Source organism: Phascolarctos cinereus, unplaced genomic scaffold (assembly GCF_003287225.1).
Source record: "Phascolarctos cinereus isolate Bilbo 61053 unplaced genomic scaffold, phaCin_HiC Scaffold_3;HRSCAF=262, whole genome shotgun sequence".
In the NCBI taxonomy this organism is placed as follows: domain Eukaryota; kingdom Metazoa; phylum Chordata; class Mammalia; order Diprotodontia; family Phascolarctidae; genus Phascolarctos; species Phascolarctos cinereus.
In genome coordinates, this window is record NW_027555736.1 from 167,115,277 (window position 1) to 167,129,420 (window position 14,144).

Genomic DNA, 14,144 nt, shown 5'->3' on the forward strand with positions numbered 1-14,144 from the left:
ATATATTAAAAAAATCACCTTTTTTCCAATTTTCAGCATTCCAGTTTATGTACTGACTTGTCTGTGGCAAGCTTTTTTTTCCTTTCTGACAACAGTTAGCAACTGAGTTTTTAACTGGTCTTCTTGCTGTTCTTCCAACTTTAAGAAATATATTGTAAGGCAAAGGAGTTAGGATGAAGAGCAACAAAGCCGCACGGGAAGAAAAGTTAAAACTTTATTATGACTCACAAGAGGAAGTGAAGAGCCAGTGCCCACAGGGAATAGTCTCAGTGTATAGTCCCCAGTGCCCCTGGCCCACACAGTGAGGTGACTTCCAGAGTTGGAACCATGTAATAACTTTGATCCTCTGGTCAAAGCCCCAGAGTCCCTCGGGGTTCAAACTTATATTGTTGCTGTTCTTTGTTCTTTGTTCTGGAAGAGGACCATGACATCAGGAAGCAATTCACTTGCAAGTGAATTGGATTTAAGTGAGGGAGGGCTGTGCCTCACTCTCTCCTCCTGAGCCATCTGGGTCCAGTGGCCAGGTATAGATCAGGATGACTGGAGATGGACCTGATCAAACTGACACAGAGTTTTAGGGAAATATCTGCCTGGCAATAGTTGGGATTAGTGTAATAAGGGTATTTTCTACTTTGCCAAATAATGAGTAAGCAACGCAGGGCGAGGATGTAAGGAACTTAATGGTGCCAATCCAGCGGGGGAACGGGGGCGGGTAATGACCGGTTTCTGATTTTATTAGCCTTGGCATGCATGCATCCTGGGGGGCTGGGGCAGTACCAGTCAAATTGGTTTTCATCAGTCCATATCCACATTGTACTGTAGAGGATTCACTACCAGCCCTTCCAGATGTCAGATCCCTCTGAAGGTCTTTGCCTATTTTCTGAGGATGAATTAGGCTGTGCTCTTTCCACTGTTTAAGGAAATTTAAGGAAAAAGAAATTCACCAATTATTTAAATACAACTTTCTGTATATCTTCTGACCCTATGCGTACATGAGTACATTCTCCCAAAAGTTACCCTACCATCAGTGAGAAAAGGATTGGCTCACAGAGGGCAGGTGAGACCAGGAAAAAAGGGAGACTGCAAATTCTAGAAACTCGTATGACCAGGGTACATGCATGTGTACGCACATAGGGACATTTGTGGGTGAGTCAACTCCTACCTCCAAAGCTACAGAGATACTGAAATTCTCTGGTGACATCACTTGTTCTCTGTTATTCTCTATGAGGTATCGTTTCTCCATTCTCCAACACACTGAGTCTTCTAGGCATTTTCTATTAGTCTCATGATTGCCAAGTTTCACTCTATTATTAACTTCTGGGTTTTAGCTCCACAGGGCTGTCTGTTAATCTATGCTCCCGCCTGTAGAAGTGAATCAGAAATCCTCTTCTTGACAAGGGCATGCTGGCACTTTGAATGCAAAGTTAAGGTTATAAGTCATCACACCTAGCCAGAGAGCCAACAAAAAGCAAAAGAACACTCCAGAATAATATGAATTTTTAAAAAATTCTCTGTACCTGATGCCACCTCAAGATCCTTGGTCTCGGGGCAGCCAGGTGGTGCAGTGGATAGAGCTCCAGCCTTGGAGTCAGGAGGACCTAAGTTCAAATCTGGCCTCAGACACTTGACACTTACTAGCTATGTGACCCTGGGCAAATCACTTAATCCTGAATACCAAAACAAAACAAAATAAAACAAAAAAAAAAGATCCTTAGTCTCAGACAATTATCTGACTTAAGGTTAGAAAATTCCCTTGTAACTCTCATTAAAAGAGCTTGTATCGTCAAAATATATTTTGGAGACTGTTCCCATCCCACTGAGGCTATGCTGTCTACAGTGAGCAAGCAGATAAAGATCAGAGTATGTGGGTGTGTTGGGGGGTAAGTGTGTTTTAAACTGTGCTATGTGTCCTAATGTGTCCCTCCTCCATACAGTTATACTAGTTGAAGAAGTTATGGTCAGATTCTGGTCAGATTCCATATTGTGTGGTATACTTGGGTGGTATGAGCTTCCTAATTAATAGTCTCCATAAAGGAAGAGAGATTGCACAGGGAAGAGGCACAAATGGACCTATAACACAGGGCACAGAGAAAAATATTGTGACTATACTAGGTCCATGACAATATTCAGCGTATGCCACAGCCTTGAGGTTATGTAGGCCCCACTCTGAATGTCTGAAACTTCTCATTTCATGGTTGGTTCTGTCAGATTCACTTTCTCGCTGATTTTGAACCTGTGCATCTCAGTGGTTTCATCACTTCATCTCCATTGTTGGTTGAGTTAATTTGACATTCACATCTCAGGGCAGAATCATCTTTCTCTGGCCCTCAGCTAGGGATCCAATATTTTTATCTTCTCAAGCTCATAAATTATTGTTCCCATTTGGATCTTGCTTCCTCTGAGGGTAGAAGCCAAAAACAGCATACTTGTACAAAAATTTCATAAGCAGACAGTATTTTCACAATATTCTAAACACCTCCACTTAATAATTAGGGAGGACTAATTGTACCATACAATGAAACTTATTTTGATGAATTTTTTAAAAAATCTAAATTAGCTGTCTTAAAGAATTTTTAAGGTGTTTTCACATTGTCTGATGGAAGGCACAGGTGATTTTATTTTCAAAATGTAAGTGAATCTGGTATCCTCTCCTTCTAACATTAAGCACCATTGTCTATGCACATTTAAAAATTTACTGTTGGAATATTAATCTCCTAATGATGTGGCAGATGTTACTTCCAGTATGATAGATGAAAGGTCCAGCAAGTTTACATGAGAGCATCCCTTTCCATTCCCTTTCCTACTCCCAACGTTTACAGAGAGTCTAACTGGCTTAACTTCTTTCCTATTTGGGGTTTTTCCATGTGCTTTAGTTCTCCTGTCAAAGCTTAAATATACTTGTATGGTTTTTCTGCCCAGGGTTTTAAAATTTTTCTGCTGAGTGAGCTCTGTCCCTTTTACTGCATTATTATTACTTATAAGTACTATTGTATATAATATTACATATTAATAATACTTTATCTTTATATAATGATTTATACCTTTCAAAGCACTTTTGCATACATTTTCTCACTTGTTACAGCTGCTACACAAATAGCTATGAATTTAAAATGGAATTTCCATTCTGTCCACATGGCTTGTTGTTAACAATGGCCCATGTTTTTCTTAGTTTCATAAGGCTTAATTTTAATGAATCTTAAGTTCTCAATGCATAATGAAATGACTGACAGTGAAGGACAGATTACCAACATTCAGTGGCACCCTCATTCTAAATTTAGAGATTGTCCTTAGATTCCCCCAAATTGAATCATAACCTTATAATTAATATTTCCCATCCTTATTCCCTGTGTGAAATTGCTAATCCCAGTATCATTTCACAGTGTTTGTAAGCATTTACTCCTTACAGATTGGATATAGCCATATGTGAACTGGGATAGCCAGTTTGTCATTTTCTTGGTGAATTAAAAAACAAAAGTCACAAAGACATAAAAGCTGCATCTGAACATGCACAAACACCTTAATTTTAAAGAACAAAACCTAAATATTTTAGGCAAAGGTCACTCCTTCTCTCCCACCTCTTATACAAACCCAGATTCTATGTTTTGCAAAAATTTAAAGCAACCTTCCTCTTTTAAATGTGAAGAAGGAATAGTATCATGGAACAGAGAATATCCAAGTGGATGTGTATTCTTATATCAGGAATGCGATGATAGCAAAAGACACTTTCAAAGATGACCAATGAAAGGCAATCTTTAGAGTTTCCAACTGACTCTAATAAACTAAGATATGTGGGGTTAAACTTTGTTAAGGGCCAGACGACTTTGTTGGGTAGATTTTTTTTTTATTTTAATGGAACGTATGGGTGTGGAAGAAAGATTGCTTATAGCAATCAGGAGACCTCGGTTCAGATACTGGATCTATCATTAAGTAGCTCTGTGACCTCCGGGATGGAGCAAGGTTTGCTCATCTGTAAAATGAGGAAGTTGGACTTGATTAAGCACTAAAATCTCATTCTTACTCTCATATTCTATGATTCTAACCAGATTGATGATCAGAGGGAAAAACAAAACAAACAAAAAACAAAAATCCAGGTTCAAAAGAGTTTTTGTGCCATTTCCAAATGCCAGGCATCTCAATCAAAGTCCTATTTTCTATTTCCATTTGTGCTTTGGGGAAAGAAATGAAACTCTTATTTTCTGCTCTCGTTTTTCACTTTTTCTTCCCTTTTTATCTAACCAAAACAAGAAGAAAAAATGTTAAAAAAAAAAAAGAATTCCAGCTACTCTACTGTAGTTATCAAAAACAAAAACAAACTATACTGCTTAAGTCCTGCCCATGGTTGCTCCTATGTGACTAACATAAATACTCACTTAAAGGCCAACTGTGATGGCTTAATTAAGTGCTCTCATGTGCCTATTTAAAATTGCAAAATAAATAAGTATTTGACAACTGACCTACTTGTTTGTTTGTACCTAAGTAGAAGATGGAAGAATTCCAACAGTTATGTTTTTATCTCTTCTGCTAAATTACAGCTTTGATGCTTCATCATAGTACGTCCTTTCATGATTATAAGAATCACAATAAGAGATAGCACTTATCTGGCACTTTATGGTTTGCAAAGCACTCTACACATATTCTCATTTGATCCTCTCAACAACTGTGTGAGATAGGTGCTATTACTATTTCCATTTTACAGAGGAGGAAACTGAGGCAGGCAGCAGTTAGTCACTTGCCTGGGGTCACACAGCTAGTAAATGTTGAGGCTGGATTTGAACTCATGTCTTCTTCTTCTTCTTTGACTGAACAACAGCAAAATATTTAATATGAATGCAATACAATCCAGCAAGCATTTTTTTGTCAAAAAACATAGTTTTATTGATCTGTTTTGTTTTTATACATGGCATTTCAAAAGCCATAGTGCCATTTCTAAGCTTGAGGAGTTTTTTTTTTTAAAAAAAGCGCTAGGACTTTTGGGACACCTTGCATTTCCCAATGCATCACTATCTTCTTCCCCTCCCTTATAAGAAAATGAAAAAGAGGTGGAAAAAACACCAATATATGAAAAAGCCTGATATTATCTATGATGTTCTGAAACCATAGTTCTCCATTCTGCACAGAAGGCAAAGGGGGAAGGAGGATGAGGGGGAGGTGCCTTATCTCTTTTTAAAAAAAATTATTTAATTTTTAATTTGTGGAATAAAACAAGCTTTCCATAACACAGTAGAATAACAAAAAGATGATTGCACATGAAACAGCAAATCTATTATGTTCAACTTGCCATTCCTTTAAATATATGATAAAGTTATCATGTAAATTTCCTTTCCTCCCATCTCACACTAGAGAAAACTACTATTAGACACAAATAGATATATATATATATATAGATATATATATAGATATAGATATATATATATATATGTAAAATTATTCTATATATACTTCTGTTTGTCAGTTCTCTAGATGCAGATAATGTCTTTTCTCATATGTCCTCTATTTTTGATTTGGATATTTATAATAGTCAAAATTACTTAGTTACTCAAAGTTTTTCTTAAAACAATATTGTTGTTGCTGTATGCAATGTTCTCTTGGTTCTGCTCATTTCATTCTTTACCATTTCATGTAAGTCTTTCCATGCCTCTCTAAGATCATCGAGTTCATCATTTCTTATAGCAAAATAGTATTCCATTACATTCATATACCACAACTTGTTCAGTTATTCCTCAATTGATAGGCATTCCTTCAATTTCCAATTCTTTGCCACCACAAAAAGAACTATTATAAACCTCCCTTTCAAAGTTATAATTACTGGGGGGCAGAGCCAAGAGTGTGGAGTGAAAGCAGTGGCTTGTTTGAGCTTTCCCCTAAACCCCTCCAAATATCTGTAAAAAAAAAAAATGGCTCTAAACAAATTCTAGAGCAGCAGAACCCAGAGTGAAATAAATTTCCTGCCCAAGACAGGATGGTTGATTAGAAAGGTCTATCACGCTGGGCTGTGAGCGCACAGGAAAAACAGGCCTCAGCTAACTTGGAGCAGGCCTCAGAGGACTGAATCACTGGCAGTTGTGGCAGTTTCCAGACTTCCCAACCCACAAATGCCAAAGACAACTTAGAAGGTCAGTAGGAAAAGTCTGCGACTGTGGTGAGAGAGAAGCTCGGTCCCAGTCCCCATCCTGGCTACAGCCACACGGAGGCAGCTGCTTCCAGAGCTCTTGGCCCAGGACTGAGGAGGAATTGAGGGGCTGATCAGAGGGAGATTGCAGGGATTTCTTTGCTGGTGCTGAGGAGGATTCTCTTGCTTTGCTCATACTTCGATCTGGGCCACAGTTCTGGGTGATGGTCCTGGGGTGAGGAGGAACGCTGGCATGGTAGAGCTTGTACTGGTTGTACAGAGAGAATCCTCCTCATATTTCCAAAGAGGAAAAGAGTGCTTGTGGTCATTCACAGACCAGCGCACAGGCCAGGAAAGGAGTAAACACCTCGCCCTTGATCATACCACCCTGGAAGAACTGAAAACTTACAGGTCCCTGGAAGTATCTAGAAGTATCTCTGAAAACAAAACCCCTGAAACATGGGACAGTACATTCTCCACACTGGAAGCAGACCTCTATCTTAGCAAAGGGTTTATAACTCAAGCAATTGGCTAGGATCATGAGCAAACTGCAAAAAAAAAAAAAGTCAGACCATAGAATCTTTCTTTGGTGACAAAGAAGAACAAAACATACAACCAGAAGAAGACAACAAAGTCAAAGCTCCTACATCCAAAGCCTCCAAGAAAAATATGAATTGGTCCCATGCCATGGAGGAGCTCAAAAAGGATTTTGAGAAGCAAGTAAGAGAGGTAGAGGAAAAACTGGGAAGAAAAATGAGAGTGAAATGAGAGAGAAAATCATGAAAAACAAGTCAATAGCTTGCTAAAGGAGATCCCCCCCAAAACAAAATACTGAAGAAAATAACACCTCAAAAAATAGCCTAACCCAAATGGCAAAAGAGATCCAAAAAGCCAATGAGGAGAAGAATCCCTTCAAAAGCAGAATTGGCCAAAGTTATAATTACTATTTGTGAATTCTTTCCATCTTATTTTTCTTTACTATTTTCTTTCTTAGCCTCTCTTTTTACCCTATCCCTGTTACCTTATCTTCTCCTCTCACTGTCCCACTCTCCATCCCACCCACCCCTCCAAAAGTCCCTCTGTCCCCTCCCCCACCCCTAATCTCAATCCACACACCCCTCTAAAAGTCCCTTCCCCACTCTGTCCCCCAGTCTTCTCCCCTCTCTGCATGTTCAGAAGGCTTCAACACTCAGGTCTTCTTGATTCCAGATCTAATATTCTGCCCACTGTACCATCTAGCTGCATCTAAAGCCAGAGATACAGGCAGTATGTAGAAGAAACATGTGTTGAGTATGAAATCAAAAGAAATGGTTTCAGGTTCTGGTTCTGCCACTTACTATGTGCCAATAACTTCTCTGTGCCTCAGCTTGATCATCTTCAAGAAGGGGATAATACATAACTTCAGCATCCACCTCAGATTCCAAGCAAAGTGCCATATGAAGGTGAATTGTTATTGAATTATTATTGTTATAATTATTATGAAGTTTGGTCAGTAGGAGATGAATCTTTGGTCAATGAAACTAAAGAAAAACATCCACTTGAGTATAGGAATACCCACATCAATGAAATCATAATTTTGAAATATCGAGGTATGGGTTTTTTGGGGGGGGAAATCAAATTTTGGATGAACTGAGTACAACAGAAACAAAGCTGAATCCAGAGCACTAGCAGAACTCAATAAAGACCCAAAGCATTTGCACTTTCATAATTTGATCATCACAATGATCCTGTGATTTCTGATTGCCATAATCTCTGATAGAAAAATTTCTAGGAGAATAAAGGCTAAGAAGATGTTGTCAGGGTATTTCTACTTTATGACACATTCATTTGTTAATTCATTTAATAAGCGTTTATTGAGAGTCTTCTATATGGCAGGCAAATACAAAGACAAAAATGTGACAATCTTTGCCCTAAAGGAGCTTATGATGTGATTGGACACAGAGTCACTGGGGCCTTTTAGTGTTCTCTCTGCCTAAGACTCTGGGCTGCTCTGCAGGATGTCCTGACCCAAAAAACAACACCCAGAGGCCATATACCAAGTGGGGAATGCAAATACAGACATACAAGGAAAGCCACTTGAGACACCTCAGCTCCACAGGTACCCTGTCCTACCATGAAAAAAATCTCATCTTTTTCTTTCTCTCTTACTCCTTTGTGTTCTAGAAGCTTTTCAAGCAGCGATCTGATTTTGTTGTTCAGTTGTTTCAGTCGTATCTTACTCTTCATTACCCCTTTTGGGCTTTTCTTGGCAAAGATACTGGGATAGTTTGTCATTTCTTTTTCTAGCTCATTTTACAGATAAAGAAACTAAGGCACACAGTGTTAAGTGGCTTGCTCAGAGTCACATAGCTAGTAAATGTCTGAGGCCAGATTTGAACTCAGGAAGATGACTCTTCCTGACTCCAGGCCCAGCACTCCATCCACTGTGCCACTTAGCTACCCTAGCAGTATAACAGTACAGATTAACAACAGAAAAACCCTACTATCCCACTAGTTCTACCTCTGTTTAATTTCATCTGCTGACTGTAGAGAGCCTTAGAGTGAGACAGTGGCCTGTGCAGTCCTTGGGACTGTTGCCCATAGCTACTGCTTGCTCTACTCCATAGGCCAGCTGTCCCGGTCTCCTTAAAGTAATATTTCCCTCTAAGGTTTATATACATCTCGTCTACTCAGAGAAATATATGGCTCTGGTGCCCGTTGAAGCAAGGGTATAGATACCTACTATGTACAAGGTATTATGCTAGACAATGAGAATTCATAGACAGAAAAAACTTTTCATCACTGCTGAAAGTGCTACATTTTACTCTTAGCAGAGTACTCCTTTTCAGATAACCTAGTGGGTTTGGTGGACATGCTTGTCCAGCTGAATGCCCACCTAGAAGGCAACAAGAAGGGGGAAACCTTTAGACCAAGAGGAGTGGAGGGTGTCAATAAATAGTCAAGAGAAGCATGAAGCTATGTAATTCAGGGTAATGATGTTAATGTTGGGATCTTAGTATTGGTGATAGAGAGTGACTCACTTCTGTCAAGGACTGGGACAGTAGAAGGGAGTCATTAGGAAGGCAGGAGATAATAGAAATTAGACTTATCGAGTAAGCTAGAGATATCAGAGTGTGATCTCAGGATGTGATTGTTACAGGGCCTGTCACTACTCTCTGTCCCCAAGACCTCAGGCAGCTTACAGAATGATCCAGAACATAAGATGTCCCTCAGGAATATAAATGAACACAGGGACCAACATGGAAAATTAGCCAGGAAAGAAAGAGCTTCATTGCTACACTGTTTCTTCATTAAGAGATCTCACTGGACTCTCTCTCTCTCTCTCTCTCTCTCTCTCTCTCTCTCTCTCTCTCTCCCTCTCCCTCCTCCATGAATGGAAGTACAATGCTTAGGACATAGTAAGTGCTTAATAGATGTTTACTGATGGATTGATTATGTCCAACCAGTTCTTTAAATAACTGTTTAATGGGCCAGCCTATTATAATAGCTCAAAACGTCTGTCTGCCTGGTTTATATTTGTAGCTTCTGAGCTGGAGAAAGGTTGTTGCTGACTTCGATACTATTGCCTACAGCCAGGGTTTCTGGCCCCACAGTTTAATCTCCAGGTATCCCTTAGAGAAGTAACAATAAGTAGAAGAGTTAATGTGGGGTATGTGTGTGTGGAGGTGGGGGAGACATGTCACACCCAGAAAAAAATGTGCTACATAATTTCTTCTTGTTACCTATAATGCTTGATTCCAATTTGTCTCTTTTAGTTAAGATACATGTCATGCATGCCACTTTTTCTGTCAAAGGCATGTGTGTATGTATTATAAAAGGCAACACTTCCTTATGTGATACTTGGGGTAGCTGCCATGTATTACCTGTGGAGCACATTAGCTACTCACAAACAACCCTGCTGGTTAACAATTGTCTGTAGCCATTTGATAGGTTATTTGCCTGTAATACAAATGAAGCATTGAAAAACTCATTTGCTACAGTAGCCACCTGTCTGATTGCAGGACAGATGAAGTGGGGAGACGAGTAGCCTGTGTTCCTTGCCAGGCATTTCTACTGCAGTATTGATCCCTCGTCATCAGAGTTCTCTCATCATTTTCTTCTTTCTGAACATGTACGTGTGGTTGGCCACTTCAACTTCTTCTTTTTTCTTTTTAGGCAATTGGGGTTAAGTGACTTGCCCAGGGTCACAGTTAGTAAGTGTCAAGTGTTTGGTCTGTGTCAGATTTGAACTCAGATCCTCCTGACTTCAGGGCCAGTGCTCTATTCATTGCACCACCCCTCCACTTCAACTTCTTATGGCTCTTCTGAATCCTGTAATGACTGTGATTTGGAAAATGTTGGTCAGGCTGATAATGTTCTAGTTTCACCATCTGATGTTATCTGTGGTGAGTAGATGGCATTGATGAAACTACTTTTCCACAGTATGGCAGCTAGTGGATAGAGTGGGTGCAGTGAATAGAGCATTTGACCCAGAATTAGGAAGATCTGAGCTCCACCTGAGGTCTACCCTCAGGCACTTCCCAGTTGTGTGAACCTAGGCAAATTACTTAACTGCTAACTGCCTTAGTTTCTTCATTTGTAGGGTGGGATAATAATAGCACCTTCCTCCCAGCATTGATGTAAGAATAAATGAGATATTTGTAGAGTGCTTTGCAAACCTTAAGGTACTATGTAAATAATAAGAATTATTATTATTACTTAAGAATTTGGGTTAGGGATGATATTCCCAAGACTACTTTAGCCCAGAATGGATTATCTAAGTCTAGCTTAGTTTACTTTTTGTAAAATTAATTTTTAATCAGCAAAAATTCATTTTCTCTCCATCCCATCAATAATTGAAAAAGGGATGGATAAATAGACAGAGAGAAACAGAGAGAGAAGGGGGAGGGGGGAGGGAGGGAGGGAGGAGAGAGAGAGAGAGAGAGAGAGAGAGAGAGAGAGAGAGAGAGAGAGAGAGAGAGAGAGAGAGAATCCTTCTAACATATATGTATAGTCATGGAAAACAATTTCCCACATTGTCCATGTTCAGAAGATGTGTCTTATTCCAGAACTACCTCTCTTTCAGGAGGTGGGTGGCACATTCATTATCAGGCTCTCTGGAATTGTAGTTGTTCGTTGAGCTGATCAGAGTTCTCAAGTTTTTCAAAGTTGTGTCCTTAAGATATTGTTGTTACTGTATAAATTGTACTCCTTGTTCTGCTCACTTCACTCTGCACCTTCCCAGGTTTCTCTGAAACCATCCCTTTCAACATTTCATATGCTTCAAATTGCATTCCATTACATTCACATCCATAATTTATTGAGCCTTTCTCCAACTGATGAGCATACCCATAGTATTCACCTCTTTGCTACTAAAAAAACCTGCTATAATATTTCTGTACATATGGGTCTTTCCCCCTTTTCTTTGTTCCCTTTGGCATGTAGGCTTAGTAGCAGTGTTGGGTTGAAGGACATGAAGAATTCAGTGATTTGGGTCTATTGTTCCATTTTCTTTCTAGAATGGCTGTAACAATTCCCATCAACAAGCTTTGCCAACTGCATGTTAATATGCCTGTTTTCCTTCAGTCACTTCAATGTTTGTCCTTTCCCTTTTTCTAATTGAACAGTTGTGAAATAGAACTTTAGGCAAGTTTAGCTCAGTTTGGACATATAGCCATAGAACTGGATCAGAATTGCATTTGTCATCCAGAACCTGGGGGTTAAAGATGTGTTTACTTAAGTATTTGCTTAGGTCTATTTCCTCCTTTAGGCTACCTGTAAAGATTACACTTTAAGTAAAGATTTCCGCCCTTCTCATTCCCCCGAGCAATCACTGTCTTGTCATGGCAGAGGGGCTTGTGTAACTTGATGAAACTATGAGTTATGCCACACAGGGTTACCCAAGATGGACAGGTCATCATGGAGAATTTTGACAAATCTACTAGAGAAAGAAATGGTAAACTACTCCAGTATCTTTGCCAAGAAAACCTCATGGACAGTACTGTTAATTCAGGCTGTTTACTAGAAAGTAAAATACTGAGGCTGAAGCTTAAATACTTTGGCCACATAATGAGAAGTTGAGACTCATTGGGAAAGACCCTAATGTCAGAAAAGATTGAAGGCAAAGAGAAAAAGGGGACAACAGAGTTGGGATGGATAGATAGTGTCATGGAAACAATGCCCATGAACTTAGACTTTGAGATATAGTGGAGGATAGAGGGAGCAGGAGTGCTGTGGTCCATGGGGTCACAGAGAGTCAGACATAACAGAATGACTGAACAACAAAACAAAGATTATGAGGTGAATGTGAGTCTTATAAGAAGCCTTTGATTTAGTATTATGAATAGAGGGCATACCAGGAAGTTCTGAAGGTAGTCTAAAGAGGAAGAGAGGAAGAAGAGGCAAAAGATAAATGTTTGGAGAAACGTGAAAGAGTAGACAGATTCTGCTCATCTCAAATTATGTTATATGAACTGAGGAAGGTCACTATGGGTGGTGAGGGAGGAAAACTTGTTAAAACTACATTTTCAAAGAATAATTTTATTGACCAATGTGAGGCCAATGGCTACAACTAATCAATGGGGAATTTTGATTAATGTTGCTGACTGGGTCTTTCCTAAGTGGCCAGAAGATAGGTTCACTGAATTTTACAGCATCAGGAAAGTTAGCCAGACCCAGCATGCCTTATCAAACATTCTGCTTCTCGGCTGTCATTTCCCAAGTCTTCTAGGCAATGCATTTCTGGATGTTTGCTGATGGGCATTTCAGATGACGTTTATGTAATCTGGTTTCTCACAGATGTGTCTAGGGATTTAAAACATGGAAACTGTGCTCTGCCTTACTTAATGACCAGTTATTTATTGATGAGATTAATCAACACTTTCAGCATTAACTAGGCACAAATATCTCCATTGTCAGTGATGTAGTAATTTCATGGGAAACATTTGAGTTATTCATTAGGGTACATCATTACCTCCTCAGAAACACAAAATTCATTCTAAACAATCTTCCCTAGAAAATCATGCTAAATTGGCAAGAAAGGAATATATTTTAAGAGGAAGTAAACTGAAGTTAAATGGAACTCATCAATAGTTAATTCCTCTTTTTCTCAAGGAATAACAGATGCCTGTAAGAGGGATGATACTGGTTGACTCAAAGTTGTTACCACTGATGATTCTGGGACATTCCAATAAACCTGTAGTTGAAAATTTGAAAATATACTGAGGCCATTAGGTCTGAGTTTATGAGCTCCAGTGAAACGTGGCCCTGTTGAACTTGAACAGCAGACTCCAACTCATTCATTCACCAGTTTAAATCCCACATGAATTAATTATAAATTGAAAATAGTTTTCTAAACATGTCATAAAACTCCAGAATCTTTGACATAAAAGGAAGGAGAGCAAAAGCCAATATTTAATTCTAACCTATTGATTGGCAGATAATGCACCTCAGGCTGACCATAGTTCATTAAAAAAATATATGTTTTCCTTTCATCATCAGCTTTATTGACTTACTCTCCTAAATCCAGAAATACTCAGTGTTGGTTTGGAGGGTATAAAGGAAAATTGCTGATTTTGTAGAAGTTAAAGGTGTTTGGTAAAAGTTGGTTCCTTTGACCTTTAATTGATTCCTTCAGGCAAAATTGGGGCATGTGCACTTCTTACTTGTGACCTACTCTGGATAATCTGTCTATACTTAAGAGCTGGTCCAAATGCCCGAATGTGGTTTGGCAGAGGGGAAATAGGAAGGTTTCTGTGGCTAGAAAGATAAAAGCAAGAGGAGAAGGAGAGAAAAGGTACTTGGAATGAAATCTTGATTATGATGCTATGTGATACGTTTTGCACGTGACCTGTATGTTTATTCTGTGACATACGACTTTGCTGTGTTTACTATTTGTTACATTTCCATATTGGTTGGTTGTCATCCTTTGTTTTTGAAGAGGACCAAAATGACATCACCGTGCTAGAGTCAAGTTTTATCATGTCTGACTGCAGCTGATCAGACCAGTACGAACTTGACATGTTCTACCACAGGTCGGCATGCATTGTCTGTGTGA